This window comes from Coturnix japonica, chromosome 1, assembly GCF_054131305.1.
Source record: "Coturnix japonica strain WE chromosome 1, WE-NBRP24, whole genome shotgun sequence".
NCBI lineage: Eukaryota > Metazoa > Chordata > Aves > Galliformes > Phasianidae > Coturnix > Coturnix japonica.
Genome location: NC_140663.1, coordinates 124,615,928 through 124,638,170, shown reverse-complemented (window position 1 = coordinate 124,638,170; position 22,243 = coordinate 124,615,928). Strand labels below are relative to the sequence as shown.

At 42.5% G+C, this 22,243-nt stretch overlaps 2 protein-coding genes across 9 annotated transcripts in view; one reads left to right on the top strand and one right to left on the bottom strand.

Moving 5' to 3' along the window:
- The window catches only part of LOC107306581 (uncharacterized), a 122,940-nt gene that overhangs the window by 87,679 nt on the left and 13,018 nt on the right, over positions 1-22,243 (bottom strand). The gene's annotated exons all lie outside the window — the stretch shown is intronic.
- FHL2 (four and a half LIM domains 2) overlaps positions 6,456-22,243 on the top strand; it is a 38,368-nt gene continuing 22,580 nt past the window's right edge. For 2 of the 8 annotated variants that reach the window (XM_085551919.1, XM_085551916.1), the window contains exon 1: positions 6,456-6,850. The gene's annotated coding sequence lies outside the window, so the exon portion shown is untranslated. Of the gene's footprint in view, positions 6,851-7,069; positions 7,161-9,783; positions 9,919-20,524; positions 20,682-21,791; positions 21,844-22,243 lie in introns of those variants that run through there. The other 6 variants (XM_015849897.2, XM_015849880.2, XM_015849891.3 and 3 more) reach the window with 4 other exon arrangements.

Below are 22,243 nucleotides of genomic sequence, written 5' to 3'. Positions count from 1 at the left end.
TGTTTGGGCTATGCTCGACAGCTGCCCTTTTCTCCAGCTGCTGGCATACCTGGTAGTTGATTTATCTATTGGAGTTGCTTTCCCCAAGCCTTCTGCTTTCAGGACACGGCTGTGCTCCAGCAGCTGTGGAACAATGGCTGCAGCTCACTGCTCAGTGCACAGCCCCTGCCAAAACTGTGCCAGGCACATGCTGTTGTGCACAGCTTCGTGAATGAGGAATGAAGCAGGAACATTCGTCTACCAAAAATGAAAAGGAGCCTTAGGGAGCCCAGGCTGAATAGGGAAGTGTGAGGGTGATGTGAAGGGAGAAAACTGGTGAGATGAAAGTAGTGCCAGAGTGCACTGAAGACATGGGTGTTAAACATGCCAAAGGATCTGTGGGTTGCATGGTTTGAGCAGAAGGGGGTGGCTGGCAGACTGGTACCCAGGGCAGAAGAGGAGCGAGAGGTATAGACAGTAAAAGCTAAGATAAAAAGAGGTGGTGGAGCTTGAGAAAATAAAACAAAAAGTCTGCAATGCTAAATATTACATTGGATGATGGGTCTGTGAAGCACACAGCTGACAATTAGAAAAGGATCGCAAAATTCATAGTCAGGATAGATGCAAAAACAGAACTCAGAATTTGCAGGATGGATACATGTCACTGTCCTCCCATTATATTTTATGTAGGCATATCTTTTTTGCAGTATAAAAATGGCACTACAGTGTGTTTTCTTCCTATCAGAAAATCAGAGCACTCTTTGCATACTGTGATCAGTGTGCAGCTAACAACTAAACTGTTTCAGCTGACAGGGCATACATAGCAATGATGTGTCACTTCCCTGCTCAGCATGCTTTGCGTTTGGTTTCTGTGCTCAGACACTTAATAGCTAAACATGCCTGTCAAAGCCTGTAAATTAACACTTGGCCATATAACTAATTATTTGCGTTTGAATCCCTTTTGGAAAACCTGAGCAGCTCTGATCACTATACACATAGTTCTGTTCAACTGAGGAGCATGAAATGCTGCCGTCAGGTTAAATGTCAGCTTCTCTGTGCAGCCTGAGAAACAATCTTGGCCATAAAAGCGGGGTGCAAATTTTAATATGCGTAGTTCCTTTCAGCAATGCGAGTTGTCACAAAAGGCAACACCGGAACAGCTCAATTATTAACATGACCTGCTAAAAACTTCCTGTGTGATGGGTGAGAAAAGGTGCAAAGTTTTGACTTGACAAAGAGCAAAAACAAGCATTTGAGGCTTATTATAGTCACAGGATCTGGAGAAGGGGAACCAGTGAGTGTCAGGTTTAATACTCGCTTTGGCACATATGCCCAGACTAATCAAGACCCTCCAGAAAAATTCTTCACATTGTGCTAAGTGGCCTAAAAGTTATGTGGTCCCCTTGGGCCGTGCTTCTATCAGCATTGCAATGAACAGCTAGCAAAGATTGAATTACCAGTTACCCAGCTGGGTAGGTCTCCAGGGGAAGCTTGTACACTACAGAGCCAGCACCTGCTGTTTATAAACAAAATTTGTTAGCACTGCTATGCTTGTTTCCAGTTTCACCAAGGCAGTGCCCTGCTCCCTGCTGTGCGAAGATGATACAAGGTTTGGATATTTTGTGAAAGATGTTAGATTTATCACCATTGCCAGCTATCTCATCACAGTTTCTTTTATTTTTTGTGCTGTTTTGGGAAGTGTCTTTGAAGATAATACAGTGGTCATACTAACTTCATAGCTGAATTCCTATCTAATATGTTCTAAAAACAGCCTAGGGAGTGTGACGTAGTTCACAGTTTGGCTGTGAGGTGAGCAGAACTGTTAATGAAATTGGAAAAATCCCCTCCCCTCCCCTCTCTTTCCCTCCCCTCCCCTCCCCTCCCCTCCCCTCCCCTCCTCTCCCCTCCCTTTTCCTTCCTTCCTTCCTTCCTTCCTTCCTTCCTTCCTTCCTTCCTTCCTTCCTTCCTTCCTTCCTTCCTTCCTTCCTTCCTTCCTTCCTTCCTTCCTTCCTTCCTTCCTTCCTTCCTTCCTTCCTTCCTTCCTTCCTTCCTTCCTTCCTTCCTTCCTTCCTTCCTTCCTTCCTTCCTTCCTTCCTTCCTTCCTTCCTTCCTTCCTTCCTTCCTTCCTTCCTTCCTTCCTTCCTTCCTTCCTTCCTTCCTTCCATTTTTGAGATCTTAGTGTATTCTTCAGATCATGTTCTCAGCAGCAATCTCTCATAGCTTCCCTTAGAAGCGGGAAATCTGAGACTCTGGGAACTTAATATGATTTTTCAAAGTGCTCAGCACTTGCAGCTCCCCTGCCCTTCAGTGGGACCTGCATGCACTTGCCAGTTTTGATAACATGGATGTGTCATGGCCAAGGTCACACCGTGAGTTAATGCCAGAACTGGGACTGCTATTACTTACTAGGGGCACGCTGGTATTATACCTATGCTTAAGGCAATTCCTACCTTCTATTACAAAAGTCTGCTTTAGTCTCTTCTATATACCAAAATAAAACTGCTTAGGCTGAAATGCCTTATCCATGCAAGCAAGTGTGCACCACAAGCAGGTAAAGCAGGGCTTTTGCTTGCTTCATTTGGTTGTGGCAATTCCCAGTTTTCAATGCTAGCTTCACAAAGCTGTACTTCTCTCAGATAAGTTATCTCATGGGAAAATGCCTCTCTTCTGAAAGATATCCTGAAAGTTTCTTCTGCATGTGTACTTGTACTCAGCAGCACAGTGAGGTGCAGGGTGATAAAGATGTTAATTCAGACAGGTGAGTTTGCGAATAGGGCATGGAAATTGAATGTTACTGGAACTGCTTTCCCCATCTGCTCTGAAGTCAGGTAATCCCTCGGATCATTTTGTCCCTGCCACCCACACATAGTCATATCTCTGCCTGTAGCTAAGTGAAACCTGCTGAGATTTATTAGGACTTAGGTTGGTGGCTTATGAGGGTAGATTTAGTTTTGGACTGAAGAAGTCTTAGCGTGATCCAAAAACAGCAGCTAGCGCAGAGTGAATAACTATTTCAGCCAAAATGGGAAAGGGCAGACGTGGGAGCCATGAAACAGCTGCGAAGAGCAGTGGCCTTTTGTGAGCTGTAATGTTTTCTGGGCACATAAATGGAGGAGTAGTGAAGAAATGAGGTCTTCTTTTCCAATTATGTTTGCACTCTGAATATACAACTACAGCTCCCTTTGTCTATTGAGGCACAGTCCTGTCCTCCCTTTACTCATTGTTGTCAATAGATTTGCAAAGCGTAGCCTCAAACAGGGCCATTACAGAGGGTCAGGAAGGCAGCAGTGTAGACTGAGGATGGATCAGCCCATCTTGGTGTGAGTGGAAAAGAGGACGGAGAAGGGACAAACAGGAAGGTTCTGTGGGTTTTCCAAGAAAAGTTTGGATTTAGAGGTGTTGGGTGTCTGAATTTTCAAGCTGAGGATCATCTGCATCATTGACTGTAGAGGGGTGTGAGGTGCTCTGACTAGGCATGGTAAGTTTTAAGCTCCCCAAGCATTTGGGTTCAAAATCAGCTCAGAAATTCATTGAAAATAAAAAAAAAAACAAAAAACCAATCATCAAGGTCATTGAACACATTTTGTTTCAGTCTCAGGCAGTCCCCAGGTCAAAACATGTAAAAATTCAGTAGTAGAATTCTGGGAAATATATGTTCTCAAGTGAGAACTATTTGATTGGAAGCAAGAAAATGGTCTAGGCCCAGCACAGGCATTTTTGTGTCACACTACAAGAAGGACATCTCACACTGCATGCAAAGTATTTCCCAGAGCTCAAGTAATCAGAAGTTAACTGCCTGCTGTGAGCTATCTAACTCCCTCTGCAATCAGCAGCATGGGCACCTCCACCAAACTGAAAGCACACAGATAACTTACCTTGCACAAGATGTCAGCTTTGGATGGCAAAAAGTGGGTGAGCTGAACTGCTGCTGATAGTGGGCATAGAGAACAAGAAGTCACAGGGCTCCAAACATTTCATCTTGCACTTGGCTTTGCAGAGATGACATCCTCTTGGAGCTCAAACTATAGGGCAGAAGGGGAAGCCAGGCAGAAACTAGATCCTTGGAAATCATACACATTGGGCTGCTTTCTATGCTCAAATTCAGGTCCTCCTTTGCGCATGTGCTAAAATGTCTCATGTCAAGAGGAGCAGAGATGACTTCTGGGTGCAAAGGGGGAGAACAAGCAAACAAGCTCAGTAGAACATCTGAATCCCTCCTTCCTAATGACAAATGCTAATCCCATCTTCCTCACCACGTGTTCTCAAAATGTTGGCCACTGGCAACATCTCTGCAGGCTCTCTCTTCCACTCTGGCTCTGCTGTTATGTCTCTGGAAGTCAATATCAAATGCACCTATCTCTAAACCCTCCAAATTAGATTAAAGGCTCAAACACATTGTAACATATTTTTAATCCCTGCACTACCTGCTATGAACACAAATGTCAGAACAGCAACGTCAGATTCCCATGGCTGTCTTTCAGCAGAGATCTTCCTGTAGAAAAGACAGTACCAGGACAAGCCACTGAGATTTTCATGTTAAAGCTATGCTGAAGATTTACATCCTTCTCAGCTGCCCAGGCACTGGCATCTCCTGTGATTTCCAAGGAATAGCAGGATGAGTCCTCACAGTGAGAATCAGTGATACAGCTTCTAACCCCAGTAATGTAATCCGTTAATGACTGGATTACAGGACCTTGATGAAATTCCCACAGTGGGGGTGCTTTAAAGCTCGCAGCATTTCCTTTGTGTTTAAAAGGCATAGAAAACAGCTGTCCCAGCACAGTCACCTTCCCTTGCCTCAGGACAGAGGATCAGCTGAAATTGTTGCTCCACGTCCTCCCTTCAGCCCAGTGGGCAGTGGGACTGGCTCTGTCGCTACTGATTCTTGTAGACGGCAAAAGGGGTACAGAGTGGCTGCCTCACAGTCTGTCATCAAGGAGTAAAGCAGTGCCCCAATAAAAATGAAACAGTTTAAATAGGGTGCTATTCATATCAGAAATAGTGTTGCCAGCAGGAGCAGGGAGGTGATCATCAGCACTGGTGAGGCTGCACCTTGAGTGCAGTGTTCAGCTTTGGACCCCTCACTACAAGAAAGACATAGAGGCTGTGAAGCATGTCTAGAGAAGCATCTATTGGGGGGCCATGTTCACCCTAATATCATCCCCAGTTTCTTGATGTTTGCAGCAGATCCAAATGCTCTCTGTAATCAAGCTGACACCTGGAGATTAAACTGTCATCAGTGATCAGAGTGCCTAGAGGGGGCTGGGGACCACTGTCTTTTCTATAGGGTAATCTTACAGATTGTCCCCGATCTTTGAATCATACAAAAGAATAAATTGGCTATCATGAAAAGGCTGAGGCTATCCAGAGCTGTCCAAACATATGTCCTAACTACAACATTTTTTTCTGATTATACAGCTTTTCATAACTGTTTATTGTTCTGGGAAATGAGAAGGGACTGTTTACACAGTAGCTACAGGAACATGTGGCAAAAGGCTGCTAACTCTTGGATGAACAGTATTTTCATCAAGAAACGGTAGGACATTTCTCATATCTCCCTAAGCTGAGTCTCTAGGCAGTGCTCCTAGGCCATGGTGCTTGGAAGCTGGGAGGTTTTGTATGGACAAAGGCAGATGTCATCTGTTCCAGGAGACTTGAACTCATGCTGTCAAATTATGTTGCTTGGCAGGGGTTGAGGACATTTTGCTATGAGCTTTTTTATGTCAGGATGAACCCTTCAGATGCCTACTTCTGATTGGTTTGGCGCTAAAACCATAAAACCTGACTGGGCTCCAAATCAAGCCATAAATCCATTTGTCATGTCAAAAACCCTGGCACAAATTTTGTGTCCGTATCCAGTCTCCACAGCTTGACCAAACAAAGTGTTCAGAGAAGAGCTGGGAGGTGACACAACCTCCTAAAAACTATTGAACTACCAACAATTTGAGGAGAAGGGGATGTAGAGAACGGGGCATTCTTTGGGACCGTGGAAGTAATAGATAAATCCAACAGAGAGATTGATGGCAGATAATCCTGCTTCAGGCAGGAGAAGAAACAATAGATAATCTCAGTTTAAAAGCGTAGTATTTCTTCTAAGACATATGTTGCCGTGTAAGGGAGAATCATTTTTCTGCATGTAGAGGTTGCCCAATGCTCTTTCTTCATCTGTGTGTTGAAGAGGATTACCTTTTCTTCTTCTAAAAAGCAAATTAAAATAGTACAACATTCTGATCAAGGACCACAACTGTGCTGCATCTTGCTCTGTAGAAACACATCAAAATATAGAGATGGATCCATTATGGGCAAAGAGCTAGGATGCAGTCCTGATTCTGCACTGAGCCTTGTTTGGGCAGTTTCATCTCTGCAGCTAGAAGGGCAGTGCCCACAGGATCTGCTGGAAGACCTCTCTTTTACCTCTAATCTCTCACTCCTTAGATGTATGAGTGCCCCCTAACCAAGCTCTACACCTTCCTTGCAGAGAGCAGGGGCCCAACAGGGAAAGAAGGCTCCTGAGCTTTGAGGCCTCTGCCTACACCCACTGATTTGTGATCTCAGGTTGGCCACTAGTATTCTTTTCTTGCTGGGAAGTGGCAGCACTGGCTGCCACTGTCTTCCCCTGGGATCAAATAGAGCACAATGAGGCAGACAGACCACCCTGCAGTGAGGCTGTATGCCTGGGATGGACAGACAAACAGATGAAGGGGAGTTGGAGTTCACCGCATCCACAGAGCAGCTGGCATTTCTGTTAATCCCAGAGCCTTGGGGAATAATCTGATGGAGAAGTTAGAGTTGCTTATAGCTCAGTGAAAATATCAAATCATATAATAGTTCTGGCTTTCTGAGGAACACTCGCAGGAACTCCTGAAAGTAGGTGAGTGTATTTTGAGATCCAGCACTCTGAAATGGAGCAGGTCAGGAGGACAGCAGCCCTTTCCATTGGGGGCCTTGTGTTGCTATATCTGTGATGCCTTAAAAGGCCGGTGGCACAGAGGTACTGCAGTCCTTATCTCCTCTGGGTGCCTGAGGCTCTGGAGATATTATATTTATAGCTCATCTGAAGTACAAATGTCTGTCTAATTACTAAATACATAGTGTGGGTAATCCAATGAAGCCACGAGTCCCTGTGTTTGCTCCCATCCTTCGCGCTCTCACAAACAGAGGCACCACCGAGCTGCAGCAAGGTAAGGCAGCGACCAGTCTGGATTATACCATCCTTTGGCCCCTTTTCTCCTTTTCACCTTCCCTCTGCAACAGGGGCTGGAAGTTTCTTAAGGCTTTGGGCAGATATCACAAGGGGAGGGCTTCTTTCTTACCAGAAAAGGGGATTTTAGGTTGTTTGTTCGTTCCTTGTTGCCAGGGCACATACAGAGCATCTGACTTTGTATTTCCAGCCTGTTGTTGGGAACCAGGTGCTAAATAGCAGCTGTTCTTTAGTTTCTGCACTAATAATATGCTGTCGTTTCCATGTTCTCAAGGAATACAACCATGTCTAACTATAGACACTTTCCTGGTTTGAATAGAAAACTGAATGACTTCAGGCGGAAAGTGTGTGATTAGTGTTCTTTTTTCCTCTCTATCAGCATTTTCTTCTTTATGAAAGTGGGGAAAAAAAGAGGGCAGAAGGAACATTTTATTTTTTTCCCTCTTTGAGACCATTTCCTAACAGCCTGCAAGGAAAGAAAGCCAAATTACAAGTGATGCTTGTTGATTTCTTGTTTAAACAATTGCTTGATATGGGTTACAGCAGCTGTGTGAAGAGGGAAAAGAAAGAAAAGCACTAAAACATGTCTGCGTATGAAAGCACGAATTCTTCAGAACCAGACTATAAAAGAGCATTAGCAATAACTGCCAAATGCCAATTATTAGGCCATTGTTACATTAAATTACTTTTAACCTCATCTCATGAGAGCATTAATTTTCAAATGAAGCCGATAAAAGAAGACCTCTTGGGAAAAATAAGATTGTTTGTGCGTACGCATATATGTGTTTGGATGAATTTGTGCACACATTTTTAATATAAAAATCCTTATAAGGAAAATCTCTTTCATCCAGCGACCATGAAGAGTGATACAAAGGTAATATTTACTTTTAGTCCAAGAACTAAAACTATCACATTTTAAGATAGAATTTGTTTATTGTGTTAGGAAATGAAATGAAAGGAGTTATTTTGTGGTGGCTTATTTTTCCAAAATACTGAGCAGCCATTGTTCAGTAGGCTTTGACAGGACCTCAGGTCCCTATCAACCCCAGTTGAGCCAAACCTAAGGCTCATGTAAATTGTCACCTCACTTCAAAGCTCTAGGAATTGACCTCAATCCCTAAGTGGAGATTTAAAAGGCAAAAGGATAGGCCGTCAGCTGATCCCAAACTGCTGGAGATCTGCTGACTTTAACTGGGATGTGGATTTTCACATCAAATGTTGATTGAACACATCAGCATGAAGAAGTTGAATCCAGTCTCAGGGCTGTCTCTGCCCCCATTACAGCAGTACATGCAATACCCTCTGCAATGCTCTGAATCCAGAATCTGAATATCCGTGCCATTACATGCTTCTTGTATCAAAAATACAATTACCAAAATAGCCACATAGATGGGACTCACTCCCAAACGGGAGAGCCCAAGCTGATGCTTGCTCAGCTGGCTAGAGAGATCATTGAGTTGCAATACGTGGGAGTACCCTGAGGTCTTCTCTGATTCATGATATAGATGTGGCTTATCAGTCTGCCCCCACGTTTCCATCTTCCACTGAGTAGGATATCATTGACAGTGTGTTTGACCTCAGTTAGCTTGTCTTGTCTGGGATGTGCTCTCCAGGCTTCCTCTGGCAAGGGGTGATGACCATTAGTGTAGACTGTGTTGAGACAGTGAGCTTAAGAACAAGCTTGTTCCATCTTTTATGTGAAGAACAGAACATAATTTCATCAGAAGTAAAAAAAAAAGTGATAAATACCAAATAGTCTGCACATGTCTATCTTATCTAAAGGATTACTATACCCTCAAGAATGCTTTGGAAGGCTTAACTTCTTCAGACACCACAGCTGATACTTCTGCACATCCCTATGTTCTACTGCACTTATGATCTGTCCTGCTCAGTTCCATACATGGCTCTGATCTACTTGTCCCTAGTGCTGATGAAATGAGTTTTGTAAATTGGCTACAGACCAAAGGTAGCACTTCCTACCAACGATTGCAACATTGGCTCTGCGTGGGCCACCAGCACATGTTGGGAGCTACCCTAGCCAGATTTGCTGCTCCCCTTGGCCATTTTTTTCCCAGGATCCTGCAGTTATGTTCAACTGATGTGCAGAGTGTAGTAAATTGAGCACCGAAGAAGTTGTGTGTGAAAATAACATTTTCATGTCCTCAAATTCTTTGCCTATCATTCAGGTCTAAGACTAAAACAATAGGAATAAAACAACTATTCTGGTTGGATTCTTAGTGTTAAATTATCGTTGTTGCTACATTGACAGTGTTCCCCCTTAAAAACAAAACAAAACAGAACAAAACAAGAAAAGCAAAAGTAGCATTCCAATCATGTGCAGCAAAACATCAGTGTTGCTTGTTGTTTTTTTCTAAACACTGGCCCAAGATATTTAGCTTGAAAAAATGCAGGAACATGCATACGAGTGCAGATTTTTCACCAGATTTGAATTTAAAAGTGAAATAAAACAAAAAGGCCAAAAGCTTGTTCCCAAAGCGAACCCATGCTGAAGGCAGTCTTTCCAACAATAATACTTTGTTCTTACCTAGCATTTTAATATATGATTAATGGGTGAATATCTTTACTTATTCCTTTCCAAACAGCAAACCATCAGAACAATGCAGACTTTTGATTGCAGCTGGCAGGAGGCTGGGAGTGGGAAGACTCATTCAAACCCTTCCTTAATACAGAAAATATAAAAGGGCATTTTTACAAGGAAGAAAGATAGAGAAGAAAGGGTATGTAAATACAGGCTTGGGAGTGAAATACTCACACCACTGAAAGCTATGGGAATTTTCTCAGAAACCTTCACCGTTTTTTTAAAATCTCAGATTTTCTCCTTCTCTTTCTAATTTTTATAGTGTTACATTTGTGTAGATTTGCCTAAGCAAATGGTTTTCACATTCTTTTCTTACAAGTTTTCCTTGTTTCATATCTGTGTATTGTCTAACTGGAGCAGAGGCAATCTGAATGCTTCAGACACTGTTGTTTTTCACTTAGATGAATTATTACTGGCCTCAATATTTTAACTCTGGCTTTATGTCTCAGTAAGTACAGTTTCACACTGACAAATATCAGGCAGTTTCAACAACGTTCATCACCTAACACCGATTAGCTCAGAGAAGCATAGGTCGTATTACACCGAGTCCTCATTTTTCTGAAAGTTGTTTGAGCAATCCTGCCTGGCTTTGCTCAGCTCGTTCTGACACAAACATGGAAGGAACACTCACAGTACACATTTTAAAGGGATCCGTCAACTTCTCAAAATGTTTCTGCTGATTTACTGGCCACCACTACAAATGCCTCTGAGAAGCAGTGAAAATGAAGGAGCTGGAAGATACTTCTCATATATTCTGTGTTATATTTTCAGTGGTGTTTTGCGTGAAGCTACAAGTAAAGGTTTACTTTTATGGTTATTTTTTCCTACTGTCTTGGTGAAGTTTTCATATCACAAAAAAACAAACAAAAAAAAAAAAAAAAACAAGAGGGAAAGCTCTGTAAAAAAAGAGTAGAATGGGTAAAGTTGTGGGGACAGAAATTGTTTCAAGCACACAGGAAACAAAGCCAGTGAGATTTCAAATCAGTGTGTTCCCCTGTCAAGCTTAACAGATTTTCTCTGAAGACTTACTAGGAATTTGCATACTTTCTGTTGGAGGAAAACAGGTAACTGCATCCCTTTCTAGTAGTCTGCAGCTAAGGAAGCAAAGCCCTGCCTGCATGGAAATTACCATACGAAAACAAGGATAACTACTGTCCTCAGATACCACCGCACAGAAGCCCATTATTCTGTCACTTATCCCGGTTTTTAAATACTGAGTGTCCTGATTTCCTATGCATAAAGTCCATTGACTGTCTCAGTGAAACACTCCCCACTGCCCCCAGTGCTGGTAGTGTTTGGAAATACAGGCACAGAAGGTAACATGCCACTCCACCAGCTCAGGCACAGTTTACAAGAAGAAAGAGGTGCTAACACTGGCACAGCACTCCTGGTACAGAATGATAGAATATAGGAAGCTATTAGAATTATTCCTGTCTGTGGTAGTTTTCAAATTCTATGTTTAAACTTCAGGTTGGGAGTTTTGAATGAACACAGGACAAATGCTTTCTCTGCTGGGTACCCATTTGGCTTGCTTTTCGTAATATCAAGTTGCTTTACAGTTTATTTCTTCTCACAACATTCTTTTAGAGGAGAAAAGTAGCGTCTTTCCCTAATATAGAAATGAGAAGAAAGGGCCAGGTCCAAGAGCAGACTAGTGTGGTGAGGATCAGCAGGCTGTGAGACCCAACTCAGGGCTGCAGTGACCTAAGGCTCCAAGATTAATGTCTTGGTGAAAGATTTTGTCTTTCCTTCCTTTCAGCTGAATAAAAGTCCTCAAGACAGCGTGAGCATTGTTCATAGAATAATAGAATCATAGAATGGCTTGGGTTGGAAAGGACTTCAAATGTCATCCAGTGGAATTCAGGTGTATAAATTCCACTCCTGGACAAGGCTGTCCTACTTTGGCTACCAAAGGTTAAATGTCTAAGCCAGGCATCTAAGTTCACTCTAGAATCAGTGGGGAAAGAAAATCAAACCTACATGGCAGTTAATTTCTCTTTCAGTAAGTGTCTAATGAACCATCTCTTGTAGATGCCTCTCTTTCCCTGTCCCCTACAGTGGGATCAGGATGGATCATTTTGTTTGCTAGCATTTGGTCAGTTAAAATTAGATGAAATGGATATTACCATAAACTATTTGCATGAGTTATACATCTTCTTTATCAAGAAGTGGACAGTGTTATCACAAGTCCCTGACTACTCTACAGCATCTCTCTCTTTTTCTACTTATACAGCCCAATGTGCTTTAGCAACTTAGATTCTCTATAGTAAGATCTGTGTCAGTCTTACTTTCCATATTTCCCCTTCATTCTTTTCACGTTTTGCACTGGTTTCCTTGTAAACTGGTGAATGCTTCGACACTGAAGAGTCGTGAACCAAATCATGGCTATCCTTGTACTGCAAGAACTCCTGGAAATACACTTCCAGATAGACATCTCATCAGACTTGCATTCCTGACTATTTTAACTGAACTTCCCAAAACCCCCATGTGACTATGGTTATCACTGAGTTTTGGTCAGCTTGGAGTTTCTCATTTTGGACTGTCCATCAACTACCGCCTTTGGGCCAGCAAGGTCTACTGATATGGATGAAGGCAGGGAGAGCAGAAGGGTGGAGGGTTGGGTAATCTCCCTGTCATTTGCACAGGTAGAATGTTTCAGAATGCAAGAACAATTTGTGCATCCATCCTTTATTTCATTTTAGCCAGAACATTTGAATTTCATTCACATTAATAAGGTAAGTCCTCCAGAAAACCATGTGAATACAAACTTGCCAGGGACAAACACAATCCATCTGTCTATCAGGCTGGCAATGGGTAGTTTTGTTGTTTTTTTTTCAGTACTGTGTGAAGCATTATATGTAAAATTCACATCAGCAACCAAGCGATTACTTTAATCCTGTTATTTAAAGAGCCCGAGTACTTATAGGGTTCAAAGTAAGCACAGACCTACAGTGATCAACAGCAAGGACTCCACTTCAAAGTGCACAATCTAAGCTCATATTTTGAAGCATAATACATGTCTGAGGCTACACCTCCAACCCCCTCAGAACGTGTGCAGAATGTACAAATGGTGTTGAGCAGAAAAATAACTGTTGCCATACAGAAGCATCTATCTGAAAAACAGATTATCCTTAGTCATACTCAAATCAAAGAAGGGAACTCTTTCTACTTATGTCAAAATATTATGATTCAGAAGTAATCTGGGAAGTGATTTGCAACTGTATGCTCCTTTTGAATTTCAAGGCAAGTTGAACGTCATGGAGAATGACAGGACAAACTGATAAGCAGAGCGTAAAAGGAGACCTCAGGAAACAGAAAGCTGTAGCAGAATAAAATAAATGATTTTATTTATTTATTTTGCTCTGGAGAGTTTCCTGCAGCAGAAAACTTCCATATTTCAAGCTCAACTGTCCATAGAAGAGAAATGGAGCAAATAAACAAAACGTATAGGAAGAAAATGTTAGAACCAGATGGCGTTCACCTAAGACATCTAATGGGACTTAGTGATGAAACAGCTGAAATAAATATACTGCATGTCCTCTTATTTAAAACAGGCTTAGATTTGAGCACCTGGAAGTAGCTATTGCAATGCCAGCTTTTTTAAATCCTTCCAAGACTAAGTGGAAAAATCAGATCCTGGCAAAGATGATAAGTGTAGCAAAAATGAATCGGCAGGATAGAGAGAAAGGTAAATATGAAACACTGGGAGAAATTCAGTACAGCTTTATAAAAGGAAGTCTAGCTTTACAAATCCATCGAGTTCCTGTAAGATGACAAGAAGCATGAAGATGAAGGAAATCTTTGATTGACACTATCTACTTACTTGTGCTTTTCCACATATTCAAGAAGGCCTGTCACCAAATGTGCTTAAAAAACACAGAAGTAGTCATGGAATAAGAAGGAAGATGTCTGCGTAGATTACATTAAGTCGATTGAAAGATGTATAGGCAAGTCTTGCAGTAAAGGGAGATCAATAATGGAATTCTACCAAGACTGAGGATCTGAGGGAACAGAGTGATCTGGCATTGCGGTAGCATCTTAAACTGAAAGCAGATGTGCGTAAAGCAGTGTATGTGAGGAAAAGCAGAACTTTATAGATAAAGTAATGATTCTGAGCTGACTACCTGGGTAGGAAAGCTGGGAGTTATGTAGATTTATGAAAATAATTGCTTAGTGATCAAAAATAGCCAACAAGCTATTTGAATGTTAATGTCCTGTCATTTAATCTGAGAAAGCAAATTACCATATTGGAAACAGTTGGGGGAAGGATGATAAAGCACAGGAAGTAGATTTCATACAGAGTAGACTCTCCAGCCTAGGAGAGAATTGGCTGACAGTATCACACAGAATCACAGAATCACAGAATGACCCGGGTTGGAAGGGACCTCAAGGATCATGTAGTTCCAACCCCCCTGCCTGGCAGGGCCACCAAACATACACATTTACTAGATCAGGTTGCCCAGGGCCCCGTCCAACCTGGTCTTGAACACCTCCAAGGACGGGGCATCCACAACCTCCCTGGGCAGCCTGTTCCAGGACCTAACCACCCTTCTAGTAAAGAACTTTCCCCTAACATCCAACCTAAATCTTCCCTCCTTCAACTTAAAACCATTTCCCCTAGTCCTGCTATTATCAGCCCTTTCGAAGAGTTTACTCCCCTCCTGGGAGTAAGTTCCCTTCAGGTACTGAAAGGCTGCAATGAGGTCACCCCGCAACCTTCTCTTCTCCAGGCTGAACAAACCCAACTCCCTCAGCCTGTCCTCATAGGGGAGGTGCTCCAGCCCCCTGATCATCTTTGTGGCCCTCCTCTGGACCCTTTCCAAAATCTCCATATCTTTTTTGTACTGAGGGCTCCACACCTGGACACAGTACTCCAGATGGGGCCTCACAAGAGCAGAGTAGAGAGGGACGATCACCTCCCTATCCCTGCTGACCACCCCTCTCCTGATGGAGCCCAGGATCCCATTTGCTTTCCGGGCTGCCAGAGCGCACTGCTGGCTCATGTTAAGTTTCTCATCTATCAGGACCCCTAGGTCTTTTTCTGCCGAGCTGCTCTCAAGGACAACTCCTCCCAGCCTGTACAGGTGCCTGGGGTTCTTCCGGCCCAAGTGCAAAACCTTGCACTTTGCCGTGTTGAACCTCATTAGGTTCACCCGAGCCCAGCTTCCCAGCCTGTCAAGGAAACAGTAGATATGATAAAGCTGAATAAAGACATGAACAGCATGTAAAGTGTGAGTAGAAATCTGTTACTAATTAGTTCTTCGAATGTAAGATCTAGGAATCTAATGGTTAATATGTCCAAAATAAACATATGGAGGTGGTTCTTCAGCAACATAGAGTAGATCTACCCATTACAGTAAACTGTGAATTTTGAATTTTTCATGGGATTGGTAGTTTATGGAAGTGATGTTCAGTACAGATACTGCCTTTCAGTTGAGAAAGTCCTGACCCAAATGTTGTAGGAAGCTGGGGGAGTATTAAGAGGAGATATCACTTCAAGCTATTCTTAATTTCTTCACAAGGCATTTCTTAGACCAATAGGATGGGTTAATGAGTTGGAGGAATCCTGTTCAGCAATTTTCATATTACTATGGCATGATCTGAATATGTACAACTTGCCTGTTCTGTCTGACACCAGTTATGCTTTACAAGCATTCTAGTTAGACTGCAAACTACAGAAACAGAATGCTGTTTCTTTCTTTTTACATCTCTGCTAGACTGTCAAAACTTATTCACATTAGACACTGGAGGTTATAGAAGTTACTGAGTCCCAGCCTTAATCTGTGAGAAACTGTGGGTAGTGGAGCAGCGAGTGGGGGAGGATTCTGGAAAGGGGCTTTGCCTAAAAATGCTGGAGCTCAGTGGGAACACTGAGGGAAGCGCCTAGGTATGTGAGCTATTTTATATTGAATTGCATGTCTATCAAAAATACAAAGTGATTTGGCTTTTGGAACAATCACAATGTGCTTGTTTCATATGTCTAAAACAGGGAATTGTAAATCATGATTATACCAAAATGAATAAAGCCTTAATTAAGGGGTAGCATTTGCCAGTTCGGAAGACCAGCAATTACTGTGAGTTCTGTAGTAAACTGACAGCTCAGGTTCCATCTGCAAAGGTAGGAAACCCAAAAGCTTCTTCTCATCTGTCATAAGCAGGGCTACTGCTGTAGGCTACTCATGGAAATCAAGCTGAATCCAGAGGAAAGGAAAAAAAGCAAAAGTTCCTCCACATAGGGCTCTGCTCTACAACATACAGAGAAAATACTTTTGAGCAACAAAGCAGAGAAGAAATGCTTTCTCATCCTCATTTTTAAGATTATTTTAATAAAGCTCTGTGTCCAGGTGCATCATGAAAATTAGCACTTCTAAAGGCCACTCAGCTCTTGCCAGAAGTTCTAGTGTCTTGATCCTGTGGCACTTCCAAAGGTGTAAAACTGGGTTCTCTGTCCCTGGTGGTCATAGATAAACTAACTACAGAGCTGAGGGGCTTAGGGAACGCTTAGAGACCAAGGAGGTGTGAGGATGGCAGAAAACAAAATATTTCATTCTAATTTCCTTAGAAAATCTGTTCATTATAAGGGGGAAAGAAGAAGGAACATTGGTAGAGGAAGCAGGGAAGGAAAGAACTGCACTCCATAACAAGAATTCATACCCTCCACTCTCTTTGATGTCTTTGATACCATTCTTCGTGGTTTCTTCTTCACTTGGCCAGCAGCCTGGTGATGGCTCTCCAGGATGGCTGGTCTGCACAACACATCTGTGTCTTGGGGGCTTGTTCAATTGGCTTCCATTAGCCTGAGGTGGTTTTTATGGGCTTTTAAACCATGAGGACACAGGGTGTCTATTCAGACAAGGCTGCTTATCTAGTGAAGGACTTGACGGACATATGACATGATGCAATATGGATAACTGCACATTTTCGTTCTGAAGACAATGTCTTCTATACAAAAACAGATCTTCAGTGCTACTGAGCCATGGCATCTTACTCTAAATTCACTGAAGAATATTGTTAAAACTGTTGGTGGAAAATATGTTAAGAAAGAAAATGCTGAAAATACTTTTTTTCTATATTAGATTGGAGCTTCTAAAATACTAAGCTTTTCACACTGATTTAGGTTAAACATCCTTCTAAAAGCTGTGCATTAACCTAAATAAGGCAGACTTCCAGTGCTTGTAAGGTACTCTTCTTTGGTTGCAGTGGATTTAAAGGATTGTCCCATGGGATCTGTAGTTTGTTCAGAGTTTGTGGAACCCTGATACTTCTCACTTATTCTACAAATTTATGATTATTTCTGCTTGACTGTAGTCACTCAGTTGAAAAAAATTAAAAGATCAGAATACTGCAAAAAGACTTAAGACCAGGAGACTGAATGGGGAGATAAAATATAGACTAAAAACCAACCATTTACCATTTGCATATTTTTCATATGCTTGAGGAAAATGACATATATAAGAATAGATAAGATTTAATACTGCCTGGTTGTTATTTCAGGTTTTACAAACTAAAATGCAATGTCTGCATAAACCTACACTATTTCCTAAGCAGTACTGCTAAAAACAGCAGTTCACCCTCTTATGTCCAACAGAAGCTTGTATTACATGTAATACAGCATCAGAAAGGGATTTGGTGAATGTTGATAAAGTAACATAACAATTTCCCAGATAAAATTGTGATGGAAGGAATCAGTCAGTAGCTGAGTTATTTTCCAACTTTGACGCACTATTTTTCACTAAGTTTCTCTGTGGCTCAAGTTGGGGGAAATAGAAATATTCCACTTCTAGATAGCTTTTTTCCACTATTTTTGTTTGTTCGATCTTTTCAGCCAGAAAAAGGAGATAAGTGTTGAAATGGTAGTTACCGAGGCATCAGACTAGTAGCTAAAGCAAGATTTCTGAAGGACTGGTGAAGCCACTCAGAAATCTCAGAGTATGAATGATATTTTTCCCATCTCATTTCCTATTTGTGAGGTACTGTCTTCTCCATACCAGATTTAAACCTCTTAAGGCACATAGACCACTGAAGAACAAAAAACAAATGCAGCATAGGTGAGAAATGCATAAGCCATAGGCTGTTTCTGAATCACAAAATGGAACAGAAATGTATTTCAGCCCTACAGAATCACAGGATCATAGAATTACAAAATTAGGAAGGACGTACAAGATCATCTAGTCCAACCATCCTCCCATCACCTTTGCTACTACAAGCCACTAATCCACATGTTGTAGCTCCTCATCCAGACAAAAAGAAGAGTTGTGTTTGATGGAGTGCTCTCGCCACATCATGGTATGAGGAAAGGTGCTGCCTGGTAACTCTCCCTCTTTCCTTTCAGGCTCCATGCAGGCTTAATGCTGAGCCTTAGGATCAATAATGAGTCCACAGCCCCACAGGGCATTATAAATCTGGGTTATAAATCAGCAGAGTTTCTTCTGCCTTCAGGGACTAAGAGATTTTTGGATAAATCAGACAAAAATAATCTTATCTTCCCAAAGTCAACCCATGGCCTGCAACAGTTATGCTAAACAATTTCAGCTAGAGCCAGCATGTATTTTTAACTTATAATTGGGGAAAACGTAGTACGTTCCAGCAGCTCACATCAAAAAATCATTGGCAGAGCTGTTGCCTTGGCTGTCAATAGACAGATAGGGAAGTGAATATGATGGAAATAGAAAAAAATCAAATAACATATTCAGAATATTTAATTTCTTTTGGAATGGCCTAGAAATAAACAACTCAAATAGTCCAATTCTAATCACCTTCAGGGCTTCTTTTTCTTTTTTATGCACTTCATGCACTCCTAAATCAGAGCTGAGCTAAGAACTGTAGCTCAGATTGAAAGTAACACATTGTTGTCATTGTGAAATAATCTAATGTAAAAGAAAGAAGAATTATTATTGTTGTTATTATGTGAACCAATCCTGTCTTGGCATCAGATAAGCCAATGATAGGAGTGGACACCCAGCCAGCAGCCCTCCCAAGACAGGTGTGCAGCCCTATGGAAGCTTAAGGGCTCACTGAGAATTGCTCACTGTCTGGTGTAACTCATCTGCCATTGCCAGTGCCAATGTCAGGGAGCAGCCAGCAACACATGGCTGGGGAGTGCAGCAGCTTGGAATTAAAGGAGCTTTAATTACCACAGAACCAAACTCCACAGTCTCATACATCCGTGGTTGGTTCTCTAGGGCAAAATGTCTGCTCTTTGAAAATGTGATTATAAGGGCTACAGCATCAGACAGACCCATGGCTACTGTTGGACACCAGAACTCGTATCTGCAGAGAAGAAGAAATGGCCCTTTCTTGTCATTTTATTCTGTCAGTGCTTTTGGTAGATTTTGAGTAGAGCTAATGCTTAATTCCCATTCAAAATCTAACTAGCTTTCAGGTATGCAAGAGGATGAGTGAGTGCAAGTCAGGGTTCTGCTACTTTGTTTTGTTGCTTCTGTGTGTCTGTTGTTGTTCGTTTGTTTGTTCAAGGACAAACCCATGGCAAACTCATTTCAGGCAGCACTTCTGTGCTATATGAGTGATGGAGCACTGGCACAGGATGCCCAGAGGCTGTAGGGTCTCCTCCTTGGAAATATCCAGCAGCTACCTGGCCACGGCCCTAGGCTGGTGCTCTGTTGGAGAGGGGGTGGGCCTGAGGGACCCAGAGGGCTCTTCCTCAGCCATCCTGTGGTCCTGTTGTGGTCTGTGATCTGTGTACCAGCACCACTGCCCAAGCACAAGCCAGAATGAATACAAAGGACACAGGTCTACCTTGCAAAACAACAGCAGGCTACTGGGCTTTACTTTTTTATCCTACTAGTTTCCTGATGGTCAATTTAAAGCACCTCCTCCCGTCAGGCACCAGTCAGGTGTTATCTTGAATTGTCTTCCCATTCTGCCCCTCCACTGGCAGAGAGCAGGCACCCCCATCGCTTATGATCCAAATTCTTCCCTTTAGGAAGTTTCCCAGGACCCTCACTGTTTTGATTAACAGAATGTGTTTCTGCTAGAACGTCTAATAAATGAAACTGGATCCTGTAGCAGAAAAATTCATTCCTGGTTATAGGAGGATTAATGGCTCACCCTCTCTTTAGCATGTGCCCACTGGCAGGGCTCTCTGCTGGGTCCCAAGCACGTGCTGAGGCAATCTGCTCCTGCACAAGGGGGCTTTTTGCCTTCATTGATTTCCCATGCTTTTCTTCCCCCGCCTCATTTTGGGAAGACCTGGAAGAAAGAAAGAAGGGGGGAAACAAGGGGCTCTGACTGCTCACAAAGACAAGTCTGCAGACTTGCTCTTCATAAAGATAAGCACCTCTCCACCAAGGGAGAGGCAGCTTTTTTCACTCATCTCTGGGCAAGGCTCTGTCACAGAGGCAAAGCAGCCAAGTGACCAACCTTAACAAGATGCTTTTATTCTCTCAGCCAGGTGAAGAGACATACAAGCATTTGGCTTTGCAAAACCCTTTCCTTCCATAAAGCAAGACCCCTCAGCTTTAGCGGAGCTGTGTTATTAATAAAGAAACAAAGGCTAGAGAAGGAGGGGGGAGGCTTATTTTAGGAAGGGGGCCAACAAAGCCAAGATGTTTAGGAGGAGGAAGTACTGACACCCTTGGAAGAGAGCAAGTGCCGGGTGCCAGCTGCAGAGAGCCTACAAGAATGAATGTCTCCGATGCTTTTGTCTCCTTATATGGTAAAATGATACCGAGGGGTTTCGCTGGGCTGGGGAAGGCAGCAGGCTGTTTCCACACCACGCTGCCTGCAGAGCTGAAATGAGAAGAGCTGCTCTCAGCAGGCAGGAGAGAGCCTCGGCTGGCTGCACCTCAGCAAGCAGGCCAGTGTGCTCGTGGCACAGCTGTTAATGGATGTGACTCTCTGCCCCTGGTCCAGGAGGTGACACTAGCTGCCTGCCACTGCTCTGTAAGTAAATATCTCTTTTTCCCCCCTCCTTCCCCACGGACTGTGCCTTAGGAGGTGCCACTTTAAACAAAGGGTGCAGGGAGATGGAGAGGGATGTGTGGTACCCAGAGCATTGTTGGGTAAGGATGCAAGGAGAAAGACCACAGGTCCCCTTCCTCCTCAGCACACAGCCAGGGCTGTGAAGAGGAGGAAAAGACAAATTCCTCATCAGAGCAATTACTGCTGCTTGTCTGTCCATACGGTGACATATAACGAGCCGATGAGGCACCGGGTCATTTCACGTGTAACTGTTTTTAATGACCGTATTGTGTTGTGTGTGTAATCCACTGGGGAGGTCAGAACAAGCAGAAGCCAGGCTCTGGATTTCTTACACCTCTGTGCACACCTCCCACTTCCCAGCACAACAAAGGATGGTTTTACACTGTAGCAAGAGCAGATGCATGTGAAACAAAGATAGCTTCTCCTGTTCTCCGGCAAAAGCTGCAAGCAGATCATGTACAGGGAAAACAGAAACCACGAGCATTATATTTATTCTTTGTACATGGTGAGAATAAATTAGAATGCAAATCCCAATTAATAGCTCTGAATCCCTTCCTTTCACGCGTCTCTCTTTGTGCATGTGTGTGCAGCTCCGATAACTTGGATGCTTACTGTATGCCATCTCACATGGTTATCTCTGTGTACATAATAAAGGAAATACTAACTTTCATTGTCTGTGTTAATGGCTGTTCTAAACTTATGACTTCCCTAAGGGGATATGGCTTTTGTGTAGTCCACTTGATACCTACGTACTGTAACTTTGTTGTGTACAGGACGAGAAAGCAAACCTTGTAAAATATACACACCAGCTGCTGTTGTTACTCCCCTGACACCCGTTTAGAGGTGTATTAACTATGACTGCTGATTGATCATTTGGTCCAAGGTCAATTGTTGTAATGTATATTGTTGGCTATACATATTTGTCCAATGTCTTAAATAAGAATCATGCCAACACAAAGGAGTGTGTTATTAGGCACTTTACACACATTCCAGTGTGAAGGAATTTTCTAGCTAAGGTTGCGGTTTCTGTTATGAACCCTATTTTCATCTGTTTATACATTTACAGATCTCCCTACTTTTTCCTTAAAGTCTTCTGTGCCTCCTGTCAGCCTGACATTCTCAGGTAAACTGAAAACAGTTGTTTCAGGCTTTTGGATTTGAAAGGCAGAAAAAGAGTTTAAATATATATATATATTCTCATAAGATTTTTCATTCTTTTCTGCATCATCATTTAACTGTGAACAGGTGGACTCTAAATGCTGCTCTAACAAAGCCCATGCATATTATAGGTCATATTTGGGGATTATTTTTTATTATTATTTCAAAAAAGGATATGAGGTTCTGTATCTACTGAAAACTCAGCTCCAAATACTACCATAGTAGTACTACCATGTCCAAAGCACTACTGGCCAGAGCACTAATAAATCTGTATTTTATACTAGCCATAGCATAGATAGTGATCTTTGGGGCTATCCTTTGGCTTCCAAACCAACATGTGGATAAGGTGAGTGAAGCAGCTGGAA